This window comes from Fukomys damarensis, unplaced genomic scaffold, assembly GCF_012274545.1.
Source record: "Fukomys damarensis isolate Sample0158 unplaced genomic scaffold, DMR_v1.0_HiC HiC_scaffold_29, whole genome shotgun sequence".
NCBI lineage: Eukaryota > Metazoa > Chordata > Mammalia > Rodentia > Bathyergidae > Fukomys > Fukomys damarensis.
Window position 1 is genome coordinate 17,866,859 of NW_022900941.1, and position 22,037 is coordinate 17,888,895.

At 36.3% G+C, this 22,037-nt stretch overlaps 1 protein-coding gene across 8 annotated transcripts in view; it reads right to left on the bottom strand.

The window, feature by feature from the left end:
- The window catches only part of Zranb3 (zinc finger RANBP2-type containing 3), a 240,322-nt gene that overhangs the window by 165,979 nt on the left and 52,306 nt on the right, over positions 1–22,037 (bottom strand). Inside the window, exon 2 of one of the 8 annotated variants that reach the window (XM_010606170.3) lies at positions 7,749–7,873. The exons of the other annotated variants lie outside the window; for them this stretch is intronic. The gene's annotated coding sequence lies outside the window, so the exon portion shown is untranslated. The remainder of the gene's footprint in view (positions 1–7,748; positions 7,874–22,037) is intronic. 8 annotated transcript variants of the gene reach the window in all.

Consider the following 22,037-nt stretch of genomic DNA (forward strand, 5'->3'; position numbering starts at 1 on the left):
CTCAAAAAAGAAAATAAAGCAAGGAATCAGAAATATTTAAGGAGAAGGCATACAAACATCAGTTTTAAAAGATGAGAGGAAAGACATTTGACAGAGTACATGGATTGGCAGTGTCTAATGCCACAAAGATGTTGCACAGGATGAGAGCTAAAAAGACCAGCAGATTAAATTATTATTAGATCATTTATAAGCATCACACAGAAGTGGTTAAGAGATTATGGGTAATGAAAAAGAGGCAATACGTACAGTAGTGAGAAATAAATTTTGGTACAAAGAAATGATTAAAAATAGGATACCTGACACTGAAGGAGGAGCACTTGGGTCCAGGAGCATTAAGAACAGCTTGAGAAAAAAACAGAGTTGTAGAACATGTGGGAATACTTTACAGTGCAAGAGTCAACAGTAAGGAAAAAAATAAGATGACTGATAAAGATTTTTATGAGATACTATAATTTAAGAGGAAAATATGGCTGATACAAATTTTACACCATGTTTGATGAAAGCTAAAGTTTATGTCATAAAGGGAAGGCTGCCAGTAATCATAGTTATCCATGAAAATAAAAATACCTGTTTTTTCCCCATGGGAAAATGGCATACAGGACCCAAGTTATAGGGACTACCACCTTACAATTACAAAGAAAACTTTCTTCATCCAGACCAAACGTAGTTTAAGGTGCCAACAACTTTACAATTCTATGTGAAGTTTCAGTTTTGTACTGGTACAGAAAAAAATATTCTTTGTTCCAAATTCATTGTTGATTGCTTACACTGTAATTCATCCAGCTTGGCTGTAGAAATTAAAAAGTAGCTTTCCATTTCATTGAGCTGTTTCCAAAACCTTGAGGAACCTAATTTTAATCCACTACTTAAAATATCAATACATACTTCAGTGTTTGTAGCAGTCATATCTTGGAATACACATGTTCAATGTTTATTATTTGTAATCCAAATTCTGATACAAATAAAAAATAGAAAATTAAACAGCACTGTACTTTTCTCAGAATCATTTTACATGATTTAGCTAAATTTCTATTCAAAGACTCATAAACTGGAACAATTTTTATCTAATCTGGTTTTCTTCAATTTCTTTACATAAAAAAACCAAACCTTTTCTACAATTAACACCCATATCTCTTTGAATAAATATTTTTATTACTCAAAGAATTTAATGAGATGCACAGATATAACACAGGCACTCATATTCTATTTGGAATTCTAACTACAGAATTCAAGGCATCTCACTTGAAAACAGTCATTTGCTAAACAGTTACCATGCACACTTAGTTTGGAAGTTGGCTATTATTGTAGGGAAAATATTGGTCTTTTAGACTCTCATATGGAACCCTTCTCATAGCAGAATTAATTTCTACTTTTTTTTTTTTTTTGGTAGCGGGGACTGAACTGGAGTCCTTGTGCTTGCAAGGCAGGCCACCAAACCGCTGAGCTAAATCCCTGGCCCCAATTTCTACTTTTTAATATGGTGTATCTGACCAAACCTAACTGAACATTAACTGAATAAATTCCATCTACTTTTCTTCAAACAACAAAGGCCCTGGTTTCAGAGAGCCAAATCACATTTTTTTCCAGCCACAATAATTTCTCCATAACTATAAAAGCTCAACACAATAAAATGACTTTTAGTTGTAATTTCCCTTTTTTTTTTCCCAGTACTGGGAATCGAACTCAGGACCTTGCACTTGCCAGGCAAGCGTAGTGCCACTGAGCTACATCCCGCACCCTAATTTCACTAACTTAAAGTTAGTGACACAGCCACATGTACACAATTCAAGAGATACCAGAGTGGAAAACTCTCTTCAGTTTCTGTTCCTCAAAGTGGCCCAGAAACTGGCTACTCATGAGGCAAAAAGTTACTAATTTCTTATTTAGGTTTCTAGAAAAATCTATCTATATAAAATTTTAATATATATTTCATAAATAACATGCTTTATACCTTTCTTAATCTTGCATAAGATCTAAAAGATACACAAAAAGTATACAAAGTTGTAGTATTAACATCGTGAAAACTAAAAAAAGAAAATAAATTAGTTGAAAATGAGAAAAGAATCCGCCCAAACTCTAATTTTGGCAAATGACAAATACAATGGATATAGTGAGGAGGAAATCTCTTATCTATCTCAGCCTCTTCATAGTGTCTTGGACAGAAGAATCACTGCTTCCTGGAAAAACTCTCATGGAACTCTCAAGGTGCTCCTGATTCTTCTCTGAGCTTTCATTTCTGCTTCTTTCCTTAGTACCTCTTCCTCTTTCTGCCTTCCTTGATGCTCAGTATTTTGTCATTTTCACTTCTTGTCTTACCCAAATTATCATGGTTATCATGCAGTCTCAAATATTTTTGTTGTTGTTTTTATACCGGGGATGGAACTTGGACTCTGTACTTGCAAGGCAGGCGGCAGAACCACTGAGCCAAATCCCCCACCCGCATTTTCAAATTTTTAAATACCATGTATATACAAGTCCTAAATTGGTATATTAAGCCATTAGAATATGTTTCAGGTCTACAGTTAAAAGCAATTACCTACAAAAAAAAAAGCAACTACCTACAATGAATGCATTCATTACATACCACAAACACACTGGCACTGCTCTTAGTGCCACTGACCTTTTGCCAGCAAAATAAACCTTTTATTATTTTACTTCCATTTTGCATCTCTCTGTGCGTGTCACTTACCAATTCCTTACACAACAGTGTCTGCAGTTTTTCATCACTTTTGTGTACACCATCATTCCTGTCATTAATTTTGTGGTCATTCCTGTCTCAAGTCTTCAATTAACACTTATTTTAATGGAAACTTTGTGAAGCCCAGCTTCTAAGAGGTCATGACTTGAGTGAAGAATTCATGAGAGCTTTGTTGCCAATGCACTACAAGCAGGCTACGTGGACAAGAGATGTTCATTTAAGGAGAGCTCTATTACTGAATGTGAGAGATTGGGGTCAATGATTCCACTGGAAATTGACTTGCAAGAAATTCAGTCCAGAATGGGGGTTTGAAGAGTTATGATGATGTTCCAGAAGATGACATGACTGTATTTGAATAAATGCAGATTTTTTTGTTTGTTTGTTTGAGACAGGGTCTTGCTTTGTAGTTCAAGCTGGCCCTGAACTATGTAGCCCCAGTTGACCTCACTGCAATTTTCTTTCCTCAGCCTCCCGAGTGCTGAGATTACAGATGTGCACCACCATGCCTGGCAAATGTAGATTTTTGTACATGAGTAAACAAAGATTGTTCTATATGGAAAACTAAGACATCCCCCTGAAAATAAGCCCTACGGCATCTTTTGGAGCAAAAATTAATATAAGATCCAGTCTTATTTTCCAGGAAATGTGGGACATACAATGCATTTTGATAACTGAAACCGAAGTTGCCTATTTTTGAAAAAAAATCTAAAGGGATTACTGAAACAATTGATTAAAGTCTATAAATCTTACTCTTTGGTCAGAAATTTCTGTATTGAAAACTATGAAACAATAGTATTTGTTTTGGATACACTGCAAGTTGCATTTTGCCTAAAGCATTGCTCTTGTGTAAAAGCACATAATTATAAACATCCTAGACATCTATATCCAACTTCTTAGTCTCATTCATGACAATGATAACCCAGGTAAATCAAGCTGTGATCAAATGAAGGAAGATTATATGTGGTAAATTAAAAAGTACCAAAAGTACCTTTATTGTTATGCTGATAAGTTCTCTTTAATATAAACCAAATAACTGTTCACTCATAAAAAGAGAATTTCAGCAATGGTATAAAGGAGTAACAGGACAGAAACTTCAAATTAGCTATCACTGAAGGAAATATGATTGGCTTTAAAAACTGGTTTTACAAATGCTATTTCCATTTGAATGCAGATCAAAAAAAGAAACCCAACCCATACCATTCAATCACTAAAGGGAGTTAATAAATCACATCATACATAAAAAGAGTGGGTTGTTTCCTGAGTTAGTTAATTCACTAGTCTTCTCATCTTTCTATCCATCCATCCTTAACAGTTCCATACATCATATCCAATGTCAGTATACCCAAAGAATTCTAGAGTTTGTTAATGGAGAAGGAAGAGGAAAAAACTTTAGCTAAAGTAACTTACATCTGTGCATGTTTTAATTTTGAAAAAACAAGTTAAAATAATGTTTACTTTTTTTTTTTTTCGTTAGTTCTCTTCACCCATTAAGAAACATCAGTAATGTACTGGAAAGGCATAAAAGCTTGAAATACTTTCAAGGTAAACAAGAGATGCAGGGTGATATAAATAAACCCTTTGTATATGCTAAAAACCTAATGAATTTTTTAAAAGAACTGCCTTTTCTGTTCATAAGCTTTAAAAACAACTAGTGTCTAATGCTTGCTAATATCTTGTAAATATTATACTTCATTAGTCTGATTCCATTAGCACAAAATTGCTCTACAACTTTTACTAATAAAAAGCCAAACAGGAAATAGTCTCTGCATCCTCCTAGACAGGGGGGAAATGGTATCCATCTCAGCTGTTCTGAGAGAATTATTGTTTTTTGGATGCATAATAATTCCTGCTAAGCCATTAAATTACATATTAGCTTTTTATACAGTTTCTTACTCATATATAAAATTAGATGGCCTTGCTAAGTCAATAAATTGCCTAGGCTGGGCCTGAACTTGTGATCTTCTTTCCTCAGCCTGCCAGGGTACTAGGGATTACAGCTGTGTGCCATCATGCCCAATGGAGTTAACAAACTTTCAGGAGTTACAACACAGTGACTTCTCCTAGGGCCTCAATGGCCAAACATGTCAAATAAGCACTCCTCAATGAAAGGAACACTGAAAAAGGAGGGTTTCAGCTAATCACAGATACTTCCTGACCCAAGGTGTGCTAGTAAGGTAGAAGGGGATAAGGGATTTTTGGAAAAGCCACAGTAAGCTCTGCCCACATTTTCGAAGCCAATTTTATTAGAGGTGAAATAGCCACCTCTACACATAAAGATGAAATCAGCTCTAAGTACTATTAAAGTCTATATTTAAAAGTCTATGTAACTGAAGTCTATGTAATAAAGAAGAAAAAATTTTTTCATTTCACATTATCATAGTTACTGACAACAAAGGTTTTTGTTTGTTTGTTTGTTTGTTTGGAGTCAGGGACTACTATGCAGCTTAGGCTAGCCTTGAACTCGCTATGTTTTTATTTTTATTTATTTATTTATTTATTTTTTGGTACCAGGGATCAAACTCAGGACCTTGCGCTCACTAAGCTAAATCCCTAGCCTTGAACTCACTATGTAGCTGAGGCTGGCTTGGAACTCACAGTGATCCTCCTGCCTCAACCTCCTGAGTGCTGGGATTACAGCCATGTGGCACCATGCCTGGCTCTGATAATAAAGTTTTGAAGCTAAAAAAAAATCAATTTCTTCATTAGTATGATGTTCTATATGTCCACCTACATTCCAGATAAGGTCTCAATTAGTCCACTTTTCTCTGTTCAAATATAATTAATTTATTCTATCCATTCAGTATTCAACAATAAGAAGTATTTCATGTGGGTGTGAGGGGAGGAATTTCTCACAAAATTCTCAATGCAAAAAAGATAATCTAGAATATTCTTGTAGTAATATTTTTTAAATTTTAGTTTAAATGAAAGAGAATTCTCCGAGGCAGGAGGTTCGCCCCAAGTTCAAGGCCAGCCTGGGCTAGATAGTGAGTCCAAGGCCAGCCTGAACTGCAAGTGAGATCCTATCTCAAAAAAGAGAGAGAATTCCAAGATCCTTAAACAAAGAGCTCAAAATTACTACCCATGGGGCCAGGGGTAGAGCTAAATGGTAGAGTATGCTCTTAGCATGAAGGCCCTGGGTTCAATCCACAGCACCAAAAATATAAATTAAATTAAATAAACAAAAAGAAAATAAAAATATCACTCATAGGCCAAATCCACCTCACTAATTATTTTTATAAAGAGTTTTATTGAAACACAACTTCATTCATTTACAAATTGTAAATAGCTGCTTTTGTGGTACAGTTTTGAAAGGGACTGCATGGCCTATACAGTCCAAAATATTTATTATCAGAAAAACTTTCCCAACCTCTGCTTTTTAATATATCCATACCCATTTCTTAACATTAATGACCTGAAGAAAGTTTCTCCCACACTGCCAGAAGTTTATAACTTTGGTTAGATAAATAAAATGTAAAACTGAATACAGGAAAAAGATGAAAATAAAGTGTTTGTAGATGGGGAGGGGAGGAGGGGGTGAAGGGAGGGCAGAGGTAAGGGGAAAAAATGAGAATCAAGACTTGTCATGTAGAGGTACAAGATCCCAACAATGAATGTATAACTGTACTGTATCCCTAAAATGTACCAATAAACTCAATTAAAGCTGAAAAAAAAAACTGAATAAACAAAATGTAGATTTATTACAAGAATGAACATATAAAGTCCACATCAATGGAACATAATTTAATAGGAATAAGTTTAAAAGTCTCAAGTCTTATGCTTGAGTAGAAAGATTGCATCATTATAAGTTTAGGAAGACAATACAAAATAATCATTGAAAAACAAATCAGGGAGGGGAGGAGGGGGCGAAGGGAGGGCAGGGATAAGGGGAAAAAATGAGAACCAAGACCTGTCATGTAAATGTTCAAGATCCCAATAATGAATGCAACTGTACTGTATACCTAAAATGTACCAATAAACTAAAAAACAAAAAAAGAAAAAAGAAAAACAAATCAGACTCCATATACAGAAAGAGGTACAATGTCACAGAGACAACCAATTGGAGAAAAAGTATTCTAAAATTGACACTCTTGTGTTTTACTCCCACTAGCCAAGGAGTAAAATATTTCTTTTTCAAAAACAGTTAATCAGCATTCTTTACAAATGGAACTCAAACTATAACTATTATAAGTGAACAACAAAGAATATTGAGCAATGTAATATTTTTATAACATTTTTCCAATTATGATTTAAGGGGCCTAAAGTAAATGTGCTATCTAACTTTGTATGCCCCTCCTTGAAGAATATACATTACATGCCTATAAAAAGTCAATATAAGAATCTAGGTGTGATGGTTGGCCATCCTAAATTTATATATACTCACCTCTACTCTCTGGTTTTATTTCCTATGAGAGGATACAAATTTTGAAACCTAGAGCTGAATGCAGTGGTGCATGCCTATAATCCCAACACTCTGAGAGGCTGAGAAAGGAGAATCTCAAGTTTGAGCCCTGTCTGGACAAACCAGTGACTTAGCAAGGCCCTGTCTCAAATTAAAACATAAACTTTTAATTTGATGGGTTGAGGACATTATTTTAAGTATCTCCTCATCATAAAATACTTAAATTAGAACTAGATTGATGGGTAAAGAATTAAAGTAAGATTTTAGAAAGAGTTTTTAAGGAGTAGTGGAGGTCCCAAAATGGTGAACCAGTGAGTGCCAGCAACTCAGCTTCTCCAGGACAAGATATTTAGAGTCTGCAAAACAATCACTTTAATCAAAGTAAGTAGAGATTACCTAGGAACCGCAAGGGAACTGAGAGAAGAAAATAGGATCAAGTGATACAGAAGAAACAGATCACACCATGGAGGAGAGATCAGGTGGCTAGACACCATATGGGACACAAAGAGAAGCTAACAACTTTTTTTTTACTCATGAAGAACCAGAAAACTGCATCGGGACTGAAAGAATCATCAGCAGTTAGAACCAGCAAGGAAAATGCGGAACACTGCTTCCACAGCAGCCTTCCATAGTTAACAGTTGGTGACTGACCTTGGTACAAGTGCTTACAGCCACAATCGCAGAGAAGAGCTGGTGGGGAGGTCACTGTAGGGAAGGGCCGAGTGTTTGAGCCTGGGTTCCGGAGCAGTCCTGTGGCTGCTTCACACTGCCATATTCTGAAGTGGATAAAGAATAGCCAGTCACGAATGCCAGTAATTGGAGAGCAGACTGGGGGAGTTCCACTGACAGGCAGTGGCTGGTGAACACAGACCCAGCTCCTGCAAGTCAGAGGTCAGGTTCAGCCTCAGCACACAGGACTGGAAGCTCAGATTGGCGCCATGTTCTTTCTACACCCATCACCATTCAGGGAGAGGACTGCCACTTAGACTATACAGACTTGAGGTCTGTTCTTCAAACCTAGGCTGAGGAAAAGAGCCTTGTGTCCAAAACAATTTTTAAAAGACCTGCTTATTATTCTTTAAAAGACCTGCTTATTATTCTTTATTGGATTATATCATTTTTCATTTTATATTTTTTAATCTTTCATTGTTAATGATTTTTTATTCTTTGCTATCCATTTTCCCTCACACTTTTATTCCATTATTTTACCCTTTTTGCTTTGTGAGTGCTTCTCTTCCTCCTGCCTTTTTTCTCCCAACATATTTTACAAAGGATAAGGGAATTCTCCCTTGTCTCTTTATCTTCCTCCTACTTTTATCCATATCTCTTGCCGACTTCTTTCTCCTATGTCTTATTCATTGTTTTTCTTTTCTTTCCCTCCCCCTTTCATTTGCCTATTAACTTTTTCTCTGTTATTTCCATCAGTCATAGAATCTTCTCCCACCCCCATTTCTCACTACCAATTTTTTACCCAGATTTCCCTGCAGCCCCCCTCTAAATATACAGCACGCCTTTACCATCATTAAGATCCTTTTGCCTTCCTGCGATCCCCTCTTCAATACACCACATACCAGAAGACTTTTTCTCTTTCTTTCCTTTACTGCTTCTGGCATTATCCAGTCCCCAACACCCTGGGCTTCAGATAAATGCTTCTTTCAAAATCACCAAGGAAAGGGCTGGGGATTTAGCTCAGTAGTGTAGCCACCTGCCTCACAAGTAGACACCTGCCTCACACCTGAGTTCAAACCCCACTACCAAAAATTTAAAATAAAATTAATGAGTGTTTTCCACCACTAGAGGAAACACAGCCACTGCATTTAGTGCACATTAACTATAGGTCAATAACTGGGCTGTTATGAAGCTTATACTATAACCATGAATTTCTTCTCTAGGCTACAAGGAGACCCAAAATAGGGTCTCATGGTATGTTATTTCACAACTAGCCCTGATAAATACCACTGGAATAGATTAGTCTGTTACTATAGTAGCTGATTTGATTGCATAGGAATAATGCTGACTCTGTGGACAATACTGTATGAGTGAATCTCTAACAATTCCACCAGCACACCCCAGGAGAGGGACAGCAAGAGTTCTCAATCCAAGAACTCAAACTAGATCGGACGTTGCTAGAATGCCTACAACCTGGCTGAAAGAAGTCCTGAGTCCTGAGTAAGCTTCAGCACTGTGGGGAAAGGATCAGAGTTATTGGAGTGTGAGCTCTCAGACTTTCTGGCAAAAAACAAACCTAGAATAACTTATTCAATGTCTCACTGGAATATTTAATTTGCGTTTCTGTTGGACATCTTACAGGTTTAAGTTTTTGTATGTTTCTTGACTTGTTTAGTAATGTGGGGCTATATTACATTCTTTAATGGTTTCTTGTGTTTATTAGGTTGTTACTTTTGTATATTTGTTCTCTCATTGGCTCTGATTTAACAGGTGGCTAGGTTTTCTCCTTTGCCTCAGCTCCCTATCTAATTTCTTCACCTCAAATCCCTGAAACAATATTATTAACATATCTCATTATTCTTTTTCCAAACACGTAAATGCCTCCCCTCCCAAATTATAAAATTTCCCGTACTTAGTCATTCCAGCCTTCTCTAGTATTAACCATCAATCTTCCTCATCATAATAAGCCTTGGGCTCAATCATATATTACCTAGCATATTGTCCTTTCTACCAGCAAGTGTTGACAACCACATACCTTTTGTTAATTATAAAGTCAAACTTTCTCCCCTATCCAACCCTTGCCCCAATAAATATCCTCTGAAAACTCTCAATACTAGGGCCAGGGATTTAGCTCAGTGGCAACATGCCTGCCTTGTAAGTGTAAGGTCCTGGAGTTCAACTCCCAGCAGTCAGGGCGGGGACTCACAATGCTAACAAAGTATGGCAATAGAATCAGACCTCACATCAACCCTTTCTTCTCATCTACCACTATTCCCCCATTCAGACATCCCACTTAGTGTCTAATATTCCTCACCCAACCACCTCTCATCAGTGTGATTCCCAGAACTATCATATAGAAGTGTTATAAGAATGAATCTTACAAGATCCATGACTGCTGTTACAACTAGAAGTAACTAAGCAAAACATAGGAATAGATCATATCACTTCAATAACAGAAGGAAATACTAGCACTGGACATACAAAGCTGAAAAATATTCACAAGAGGGAAAAATCCTAAAAATCTCCATATGTGCAACAAACTCTTCTCACTTCTGTACTCCTAAGCTTTCAGTACCCCCCCCAAGGAGAGGAAAAGAAATGGGGCATATACTTAAATATATATATATAATTAATACAAGGATGAAGAAAATAGATCAGTTTAAAGAGCAAATAAATCAGTGGTTCACAACAATCTCACTCAATACGACCTTGATGAATTTTAGGGAAATAGGAAAAAAAAACTGTAGAATTCATAAATTGTAGAAATGATCAATATGAAGACAGTGTCTAACTAATATGGAAAACAAAATAGTGAATTATAGTATGATAAAGAACTCAAAGAAGTCAAAAGAAAAATAAGAGAAGAGATTATCCAGCAGCTACTAGATGACAATAAGACCAATCTAAGGCTAATTACAATTACAGAAAAACTAGAAGATAGGACACATGGATATATCAATATGTTTACAGAAATGATAGAAGAAATTTTCAAAAATACAAGAGTTTAAAATAAAAGTAATGGGGTCTGGGGATTTAGCTCAGTGGTTCTGCTGCCTGCCTTGCAAGCACAAGCCCCAGCTTCAAAAGTATATTATTAAATTACCAGATAGGAAACAAACAGAATTTTAAAAGCTGCCAGAGAAAAACAAATAATCTCTTATAAAGGTAACCCAATTAGAACAATATCAGGCTTCTCGACACAAACCCTAAGGACCAGATAAGCTTGTAGTGAAGTACCTCAAGACCTATGAGCAAATAACTTCCAATCCAGATTATCCTATCCAGCAAAGCTATCCTTCAAAATACAGGGAGAAGTAAAATATTTCTGAATAATAATGAATAATACTAGCAGAAAAGATACAGGGGGTGAAGGGAGAGCAGGGGTAAGGGGAAAAAAATGAGAACCAAGGCCTGTCATGTAAAGGTACAAGATCCCAAAGATGAATGTAACTGCACTGTATACCTAAAATGTACCAATAAACTCAATGAAAAAAAAAAAGATACATGAGTATCTAGATAAATGAGCTCTAGAAGAAATAATTTAAGAATGATATTGACAAAAATAATGAATCAGACACAGCGAAAAACAGGAAACAAGTGAGGACAATGGATAAACAACAACAAAAAACATCAGGTAAATAAAAACAAAGGATACAACAGATAAAGAAGGCAGTGACAGTAAGTAACCAACACAACTGAGTAACATCTCTCAATTTTAATGGCCTCAATTCTCTAATTAAAAGACACAGCTAGGCATGATGACACACACCTATAATCCCAGCACTCAGGAGGCTGAGGCAAGAGGATCACTGCGAATTCAAGACCAGCCTGGGCTACACAGTGAGTTCCAGGTCAGTCTCAACTACATGGGGAGACCTTGTCTCAAAAAATCAAGGGAAAAAACAAAAGAAAACAAACACAGACTGGTAGACCGTATCAAAAAATAGAATCCAACAATCTGTTACATTAAAAAAACTCATCTAGCCAGGGATTTAGCTCAGTGGTTCCACTGCCTGCCTCAAAAAACTCATCAAATCCAAAAAGATATTCACAGACTCAAAGACTTTGTAAATAGGGAGGGGTGGAGGAGTTGAAGGGAGGGCAGGAGAACGGGGAAAAAATAAGAACCAAGGTATACCATGTAAAGGTACAAGTTCCCAGTGATAAATGTAAATGTCTTCTATACCTAAAATGTACCAACAAAAGAATTTAAGGAAAAAAATGCAAATAATTTTTTAAAAACTCCACTTGAGTCTGTTTGGAGGGCACAGACATTAAAAAAAAAGATATTCGTAGACTAAATATTAAAGGATGGAAATATGTTATGAACAAGGACCACAAAAACAAGCAGGAGTAGCAATTCAAATATCAGACATGGTAGACCTCAAGCCAAAACTGATTGGAAGAGACAAAAGAGTTCATTCTAACAAGAAGAGATATTATTGATAAACATTCACAGAATACTGGAGCACTTACATAAAACAAAAACTGCTGGAATTAAAAGATCAAATAAACACTAGCAATCATATTAGGGGATTTTAACAACCCACTTTCCCAAAGAGATAGATGAACTAAACAAAAAAACTAATAAAGAAATTTCAGAGCTGAATTACACTTGTGAACCTATGGATTTAATGGCTATATACATAGCATTCCACAACCCAGAATATACATTCCTTACAGTAGCACATTGTACTTTTTCCAATAGAGCACAGTCTAGTCCACAAAACCTGCTGAAGTAAATATAAAAGAATAAAAATTATCCCATGCATAGTATAAGACCTCTGTGCACTGAAAATGGAAATCAACAACAGAAGAAATTTTGGAAAAGGCTAAAGCTCAGGGAAAATTAACAACCAACAGGTCACAGAAGAAATCAAAGGAAATTTTTAAATTTCTGGAAGTTAATTTTTGGGAACTCACAAAGAACTCCACCAAAAGCTCTTACAATTAATAACCAACTTCAGCAATTGTAGCAGGATACAAGATCAACACACAAAAACCATTAGCCCTTGTATCCAGCATCAATGAATGGAATAAGAATGAAATTATGAAAATAATATCATTCATAGTAGCTTCAAGAAAATGAAGCAACTAGGAATTAACTTAGCCAAGGAAATAAAAGACCTGTACAAAGAAAACTATAGTACTCTGAAAAAAGGATATCGAGGAGGACATCAGAAAATGGAAAGATATTCACTGCTCCTGGATAGGCAGAATCAGTATTGTCAAAATGGCTATACTCCCCAAAACTGTTACAAAGATTCAATGCATTCTCAATCAAAATACCGATAGCATATTTACAGATCTAGAAAAAATAATCCTGACATTCATATGGAACCAGAGAGATCCAGAATAGCAAAAGCAATTTTGGGCAACAAGAGCAAAGTAGGAGGCATAGCAATACCTAACTGAAATGATATACTACAAAGCAATAGTGATTTTTAAAAAAAGAAAGAAAGGGCCGGGGATTTAGCTCAGTGGTTCCACAGCCTGCTTCACAAGTATAAGGTCCTGAGTTCATTGTATGGGAACAAAAACAGATACATGGATCAATGGAAAAAAACTGAAGATACAGAAACCTCCCCACACATATTTCAAGTATTTGATCTTTGACAAAGGGGCCAAAAGCACATGCTAGAGAAGGGATAGCCTATTAAACAAATGCTGCAAAACTAGTTATCTTTGTGAAGATTACAACTGGAACCTATCACCATATACTAAATTAAAATCAAAATGGATCAAAGATCTAAACATTCAAACAGAAACATTAAACCTACTGGAAGATAAAATAGGTAAAGCAGCACTCAGGAGCCTCAGGCAGGAGGATCACTGTGAGTTCAAGACCAGCCAGGGCTACACAGTGAGTTCAGGTCAGTCTCAACTACATAGTGAGACCCTGTCTCAAAAACAAAAACAAACAAACAAACAAAAATAAGCAAAACACTTGAAGACAAGTATAGGAAAGGATTTTCGAAACAGAACCTCAATTGCACAATAACAGCAAGATTAACAAATGGGATTGTACCAGACTAAAATTTTAAAAAAAAAAAAAAAAAAAAAAAAAAAAAAAAAAAAAAGAATCAATTCGCAGAGTGAAGAGACAACCTACAGAATGGGAAAATACTTTTGCCAACTACTCTTCAGACAGAGGACTAATATCTAAAATATATGAAGAACTCAAAAAAATTAAACCACCGAAAATAAAAGACCCAGTCAAGAAATGGGCAAGAGAAATGAACAACTTCAAAGTAAGAAATACAAATGTCAGCAGATATATGAAAAAAATGTTCAACATCTCTCACTATCAGAGAAATGCAAATTAAAACAACTCTAAAATTTCACCTTAATCCAGAAAGAATAGCAATCATTAGGAAATCAAATAACAAATGCTGGTGAGGCTGCAGTGAAAAAGGAACCCTACTTCATTGTTGGTGGGAATGTAAACCAGTACAAACATTACAGAAATTAGTATGGAGATCTCTCAAATAACTGAAATTAGAAATTCCTGCCAGGAGTGACGGTGCATGCCTGTAATCCCAGCACTTGGGAGGCAGGAGGATTGCTGTGAGTTCGAGACCAGCCTGGGCTACACAGTGAGTTCCAGGTCAGCCTGTACTACATAGTGAGACCCTGTCTCAAAAAAAACCAAAAAAAAAAAGAAATTCCTTATGACCCAGCAATTCCCCCTGCTAGGTATCTTTCCAAAGAACTTAAATCATTCTACAGTGATACTTGTATACAAATGTTTATAACAGCACAATTCGTAATAGCTAAATCCTGGAAGCAACCTTTATACCCATCCACAGATGATTAAATAAACAAAATGTGGTATCTCTGTTTAATAGAATACTACTGGACTATAACAAATGACCAATTTGAGACATTTGTAGAAGAACTGATGCACCTGGAAAATATAATATTAAGTGAAATAATTAAGGCATGCAAGTTTAAATACTGTATGGGATCTCTCATCTGAGTGAGGCACAGTACAAAGAAAATGGATGTAAGATTGACAGAAAGTAACAAGGGCATGGACTCCTAGCAATACAGAAGTGATCCAAGGGAACTAGAATGAGGGGTGAGGAGGGAAAGGGGAATAAGAATAAAGATATGCCATGTACCTAATAACTCCAAATAATATAAATACTACATGCTTTAACATGAACTAAGACAAATAATATCAAGTTTGAAAAAGGAGACAGGAGAGAAAGGGGCAGGAAAAGAGAAGGGAAAAAAACAAGCTGTAATATGTACATGTATGTAACCAGTCTCAAGATGACTGTAAACTGCATGAACTGCAAACATGTACTAATAAAATTGAAAAAAAAAACCACAAAACAAGGACCAGGGATTTAGCACAAGGTCCTGAGTTCAATACCAGGTACCACACACAAAAAAAATAAATAAATAAAAAAGAGAGAGACAAATTCAATAACAAATATACATATACATATATTTATTTATTTATTTATTATAATATTAGGCAAGGTGTAAAAATTTGGATAAAATGGCCAAGGAAACCTTCAAAAGAAGGTAATGCTAAATAAAGATCTGGAACAAGTGAGGAAGCTAGGTACAAGGATAAGGTTAGTGATGAGAGATCATTCTAGACAAAGGGAAAATAAGTAAAAAGGTCAGGGACAAATGCATTCTGGAGGATGAAAGTGAGCCAGTAAAGGAGGGTAGTAAATGTGGTCACAAAGGAAAATAGAGGGCTGGGGATTTAGCTCAGTGGTTCCACCGCCTGCCTTGCTAGCACAAGGTCATGAGTTCAATGCCCAGTACCAATTAAAAAAAAAAAAAAAAAAAAAAAAAAAAAAAAAAAAAAAAAAAAAAAAAAAAGGAGGAGGAGGAGGAAACTAGACTCTATAGATTAGTAAGGACTTTGCCTCTCATTGTAAGATGGAGAACCATCTTTTAGGACAGTCTGAGTAGAGGTCTAAGATAATGTTACTAATGTTCAACAGGATCATTCTAACTGCTTGGTTGAAAAAAATTATAGGAGGAAATGAGTTAGATGAAAATATTTAAATGTCTATTTAATAAAACAGGATAGAGATTGTGGTTTTAAACCAGGTCTTACCAAAGAAGTTGATGGAAAAGCATCAAATTTCATTATATTCTGAAGGTAAAATTGACTGGATACTCAATTGAGGTGGACTTTATAGCATGGAAGAAAGAATAAGAATCAATCCTAGATTATTGGCCTGAGAAAAAATAACAATAAATTAAATTGGGCAGACTGTGAGAGCACTTCGTTTCTGACAGGAAATATCAAACTTAGTTCTCGCTTTATTAAATTCATGAAACCTATTAGACATCTAAATGGATGTCAAATTGGCAATTGGATATATACATCTGCAGATGAGGGAAGAAGTTTGGTCTGGAGTTATATTGGGAAGCCATCAACATATAGATAATATTTTAAAAGTTTAAACTTATTTAAATCTCCCAGGGAAAGCATAAAAATAAAGGAGAGAAGGCCTAAGAACCAGACTCTAGGAGTGTCATTCAGGAAAAGAAACCATGAGCAAGAACCTACAGACGATGAAGAAGTAAAAATCCAAGTTACAGTGGTGTAGACTTCAGTCAGTATGTCTTCTCTACAAGAAAACTATTAAACTGTACAAAAATTAAAACCAATGATTTTGGGCTAGGGATTTAGCTCAGTGGTTCCACCACTTGCCTCGCAAGCGCAAGCGCAAGGTCCCAGAGTTCGATCCCCAGCACAAAAAACAAAAAACACAATGATTTCAGGACTATAGACTGATATAAAAAAGTGAACTGAGGAATGTTTATACTTTTTGTTTTGTTTCTTTGTCATGCTGCAGATCAAAACCGGGTTTTATGGAAGCTAAGCACATGCTTTACCCCAGTTCTACCATGTTTATTCTTGAAAATCTGCTAGAGTTTCAGCTAGTAACAGAAATCTGTGGCCTTTCTATTTGACACTGGTCCCATCTGTACCTACTCTCAACTCTGTTGACAAGAACACTTTGCTTTCATTTTTAAGTATGGTAAGCTATATATACTGTATGATTTAACATCTTAATCATTTTAAGTGTACAGCTTCACTATGTTAAATACATTCACAATGTTGTGTAGCCAATCTCCAGAACTGTTATCTTCTAAAACTTTTTTAGTATATGTGTTGCCGAAGCGAGCACTATCTTCCAAAACGAAAACTCTATATCCACTAACCAACATCTTATTCCCCCACCCCTACCCCCTATCAATTACTATTCTATTTTCTGGATCTATGAATTTGAGTATAACATAAAGAGTAGTTTTACCACCTTGTGGTTGGCAATGAAAACTAGCTTTGCTTTCAGAGGAGCAGAAGTCAATTAGAGGAGGGAGACCAAAACAAAATAAAACAACCCCACATAGTTCTACCATTAGAAAGTAGTGTGCTTACCCTTACATTAAAGTTTAACAAGAGAATGGGATATAAAATGATACATCAAAAATATTAAGCCTCCTATAACAAATATATTGGAATTCTTATTAAAATGTTATTATTGTTCAGGTCTAAAATATCCTCCCCAAAAGCGTTACTGTGTTTGGAAGCTGACTGGATGATGGGGGGGGCATTGTATTCATCAGTGGATGAATCATAGCTTAATGTATTATGAGTAGGTAGGGGCTGTCAGAGGAGGCAAGTCACTGGGGCTATGACCAGGAAGAGTGTATTCTTGTCCACAGCTCTTCCCTTCTTTCTTTCTTGGTCAATATTTGATTCTTGCTGTAATGACGAACAGCTTTCCTCCTATAGGTCTTTCCACCATTGCAATTTCTGCCTTGGAGCCAGCTGACCATGGATGGAACTCACCAAAAATGTGATCTAAAATAAACCTCTCCTCCTTTAAGTTGCCAGTTTTGGGTATTTACTTGCAAAAATGGGAAAGCTGAATAATACAAATATTAACCTTTGTTATAATACTTATGAGAGAAGAGGATGGCATTCTGCCTTAAAAGTACAGTAACCTATTACCAAACAGAAAAAAAAAAGTATTGTAGATTTCAATGTAAACAGAGAAACTCTGCAGTTCTATTTGCAGTCCAAAGTTAATCTCTGTAGAGCGAGTAGCAGAAAAATCAGAAAATTAATCTGAAGTCCTAGAAATGAGAGTCTTAAGAAGGCTGTTATCCACACATCCCTGACAGGAAAGTAGAGACACTTGCACAAGAAAGACTAGTGAGAATATGGTGAAAAGCAAAAATTAAGGAAAACTGAAGAAGACTATAATTTAGAATGTTCTCCTTGCTGGGTATGGTGCACAGGAGTGTAATCTTAGCACTAGGGAGCCTGAGACAAGAGGATCCCCATGAGTTCAAAGCCTCTGCTACATAATGAGTTCAAGGCCAGCCTGAACTGCATATCAAGACCTTGTCTCAAAAAATCAAAACAGGGCCGGGGATTTAGCTCAGTGGTTCCAGTGCCTGTCTCGCAAATGCAAGGACCCAAGTTCAATCCCCAACAAAACAAAACAAAACAGAATGTGCAACTCAATCAAACCCATCATATTGATAGCCAAAAAGTAGAAGCCTTAGGAGTCAAGGTGTTCAAGCATTTATGCTCAAGTCCTCACCTGTTATGCTATTCCCCTAGGAGAAGCAACACCTAGGAAGCTAGGTTTAAAAAAAAAAAAGAAGGAAAAAGACAAAAACAGTTAAGAGATAACATTTGCTGTGTAAAAAATCGCTTAAAACAAAGTCCAGCCAGGTCCAGGCAGTGGCACATGCCTGCAATCCTAGCTAAACAGGAGATAGAGGCAGGAGGATTAGGAGTTAAAGGCAGCCTGGAAATTCAGTGAGACTCTATCAAAAATTAAAAGGAGTCAGGAAGAGAAAGGAAGAAATGAAAGCAGAAAGTGAGAAAACAAGGGAGGGAGAGCAGGACGAAAGAAAAGAGGTTATAATAAAGAGAGAAAACTCAGAATCCAAACCTGATGCAATACTATATCATTTAAAATGTATAGCTTTCAGCCGGGCATGGTGGTGCACGCCTGTAATCCCAGCATTTGGGAGGCTGAGGCAGGAGGATCGCTGTGAGTTTGAGACCAGCCTGGGCTACCTAGTAAGGTCCAGGTCAGTTTCAACTACGTAGTGAGATCCTGTCTCAAAAACAAACAAACAAAAAATAAAATGTATAGCTTTCAAAGTTACTAGATATGAAAATAAACAGTTAAAAAATTGTGGGCCCAGCTATTGAATTTCACAAAGAAATCAATATAGCCATATTCAAATATGTTTGAAGAAGTTTTAAAAATTATGTTCAAAGAATGAAAGGATATTTTAATAATAACAGCTGGGATATTTTAATAATAACAGAAACTATTAAAAATAACCAAAAGGAAATTCTGGAATTGAAAACTACAATAACTAAAGTAAAAATGCCTATAGGGGATTAGGGCAGGCAGAATTCTACATAAGATGATTCTTCAACACTTCCCTAGCTTGTATATACGTGTTGCACAATCCCCAGGGCTGTGAAAATGATGACTCTAACTCCTGTGATGCTATACGGCAAAGCCTACCTTAATATAGGGAGATGATACAAGTAGACTTGACTTAATCGTATGAGCACTTAAGAGCAGAGAGTTTTCTCCAAATGAAGGCAGAAAATATCTTTGGTAGCTATCAAGCAAGGCAGGGACTTTCAATGCAAACTCTTGAATTAACATACATTTTTCCTTTGGTACCAGGGATCAAACTCTGGACCTTGCACTTGGAGGGCAAGCACGGAGCCACTGAGCTAAATTCCTGGCCCTTAACATGGGGATTTTTTTTCAGCTAAAAAGATACATTTTGTTATTTCTTTTTTGTTTTGTTTTGCTTTTTCATTCCATTCTTTGGAAGAGTTTGCAGAAAACTAGCCAAAGTCACCAACCTACTGTGACTCATTCTTTTAGGCAGCCAGGACTAAATTTAGCTCATTATATAGAATTGGACACATTCCTAAGCATTCCTATCTGTCACCCCTAACTCTCTTACTGGGGATTGAACCCAGGGCCTTTTCATTGATCCACATCTATAGCTCCTTTTTAAAAAAATTTTTGAGATTAGATCTTACTAAATTGCCCAAGCTGGGCTTGAAGTTGTTATCCTCTTGTCTCAGCCTACCACAGCACTGGGATTAAGAGGCATGTGCCAGCATGCCTGGATCATCTTAAAAACATTATAAACATGTATTTTATGACCCAGAGCTGATCATGCTCAGAAATGTGTCTTCCATTTTTCTGTCTTGAACTAAAACCTTAAACTGAGGATACTCAAAAATGTACACCTTAAATAAAGCACTCTAAGGAATGTACCTGCCCATACAGTATTTTCCCATATGAATATGTATAGGCTCTCTGAATAAAATTCCCGTGTTCCTACTCTTCAGAGAGAGTCTTGCTTTGGAAATGACCTCGATGCTCACCTTACCTATAATTCTAACCATTCTCACCTTGTGTACTAGATCTTATCTTCTATCTGCTCAAGAACACTGCCCTGACAAGTCTACATATATTCTCTCATGTCAAACTTCCATTCTGTACTGATTATTCTTGTTACCATGTAAGCATACGATTTCCTTCTAAAAGAATCAAAGGAAACCTAGTCTTTACCACTCTTTCTCTTTCAACTACCATTTTATTTTTCTACTTCTCTCTGTACAACTACATATAATTATCTGCACTACTATCTCCACTTTCTCATCTATTCCCGTTGAGTTTCACTTTAATGATGCCAAAATAACCTTCATCAAGACTGCCATGATCTGCAATCTACCTAAATCAGTGATCACTGTCCATATCTTATGAGAGCTATCCTGCATCTGGGCATAGTTGTTCATGCCTGTAATCCCAGCACTCTAGGAGGCTAAGGCAGAAGGATCCCAAATTTGAGACAGCCTAGGCAGAGAGACCCTGTTTCAAAATAAATTTTTAAATTTTACAGACGAGGATGTAGCTCAGTAGTGCCACACCAGCTTGCTAAGTGAAAAGTCCTGAGTTTGAGCTCTGGTATGGAGGAGTGGGGATTATAAAGGGCTCAGGTAAAGGTTCTGGGTTAAATCCAGTATGGGGAAAACCAAAAAACTACCCTAAGCATTTGATACTGTTAATCTTGATCTTCTGGAAACATTTCTAGCCTCTGAGACTTTTTTTGGTCTTATTGTTCTTCTTCCCCTTTTTATCAGCTTATCACAATATTACTTCCATCTAAAAAAAATCAACACATAAAATGCTGTTTGATGAGTTTCAGAAGCCATCCCTAGAATTCTTTTAGAATTTCTGTCCCATGAAAAGTTTGTACCCATCTCCAGACCAGAAAACCATTGATCTACTTTTATTTTGGGGCAAAAATTTTAATTTTCTTGAAACTTCCTTCAAGGAAACAGGAGAAGGGATAGAACACAAAAGAACCAAAAGAGATGAAGAGATAAAGATACCTTCTAGCAACTCTTGTCTGATAGCTTCATTTCAGTGGAAACATAGGAAGTCATCAGCTGATGTTAAGGTGCACAGGTGTTAAAAATTTAAGGACAGGGAGAAAGTAAAAATTAGTTGCTAAAAATACCTGTAATGAGAATGAATGAGGAAGACAGTATACTCTGACAGTATAAATTTAAAAATGAGACCAATTAGCAGGTTTTTCTCCAGCCATAATTAGCTGCACAGTGTAGAGGAACAGGACTGATGTTGAGATGGATTTAAGTAGAACTGTCCTTGCCAGATGAGTACAAAAAATAACATGAAGAAGAAAGTGCCTCTGGGATATGCGTTAAGCTTCTTGGAACAATCTATTTCCTGAATAATCTGTTTCCTCTGGCGATAGTATTTCTCCATTAAGATGCTTATTTGCCTCCAAAAACGAATATTCATTGGTGCTTCATTTATAGTAATAAAGGGGTGAAATTCTAATTCAAGGTAACATATTCTTTTGGATATCTCCTGGGGATGTAGAAAACTCAGCTCCAACCTCCACTAAGACCTCTCCTGTTTTGCACTGTTGGCTAAAATTTCCTCTCCTTTATTCAGCAGTCAGAAATTTTCTGAAAATTTATTGAGCTTTGTTATTTAAAAATAACCAATTTAAAGCAGGCGTCGTGGCACACACCTGTAATCCCAGCACTCAGAAGGGTGAGGCAGGAGGATCGCTGTGAGTTCAAGACCAGCCTGGACTACATAGTGAGTTCCCGGTCAATCTCAACTACATAGTGAGACCCTGTCTCAAAACAAAACAAAACAAAACAAAATGACCAATTTCTTACTTTTGACC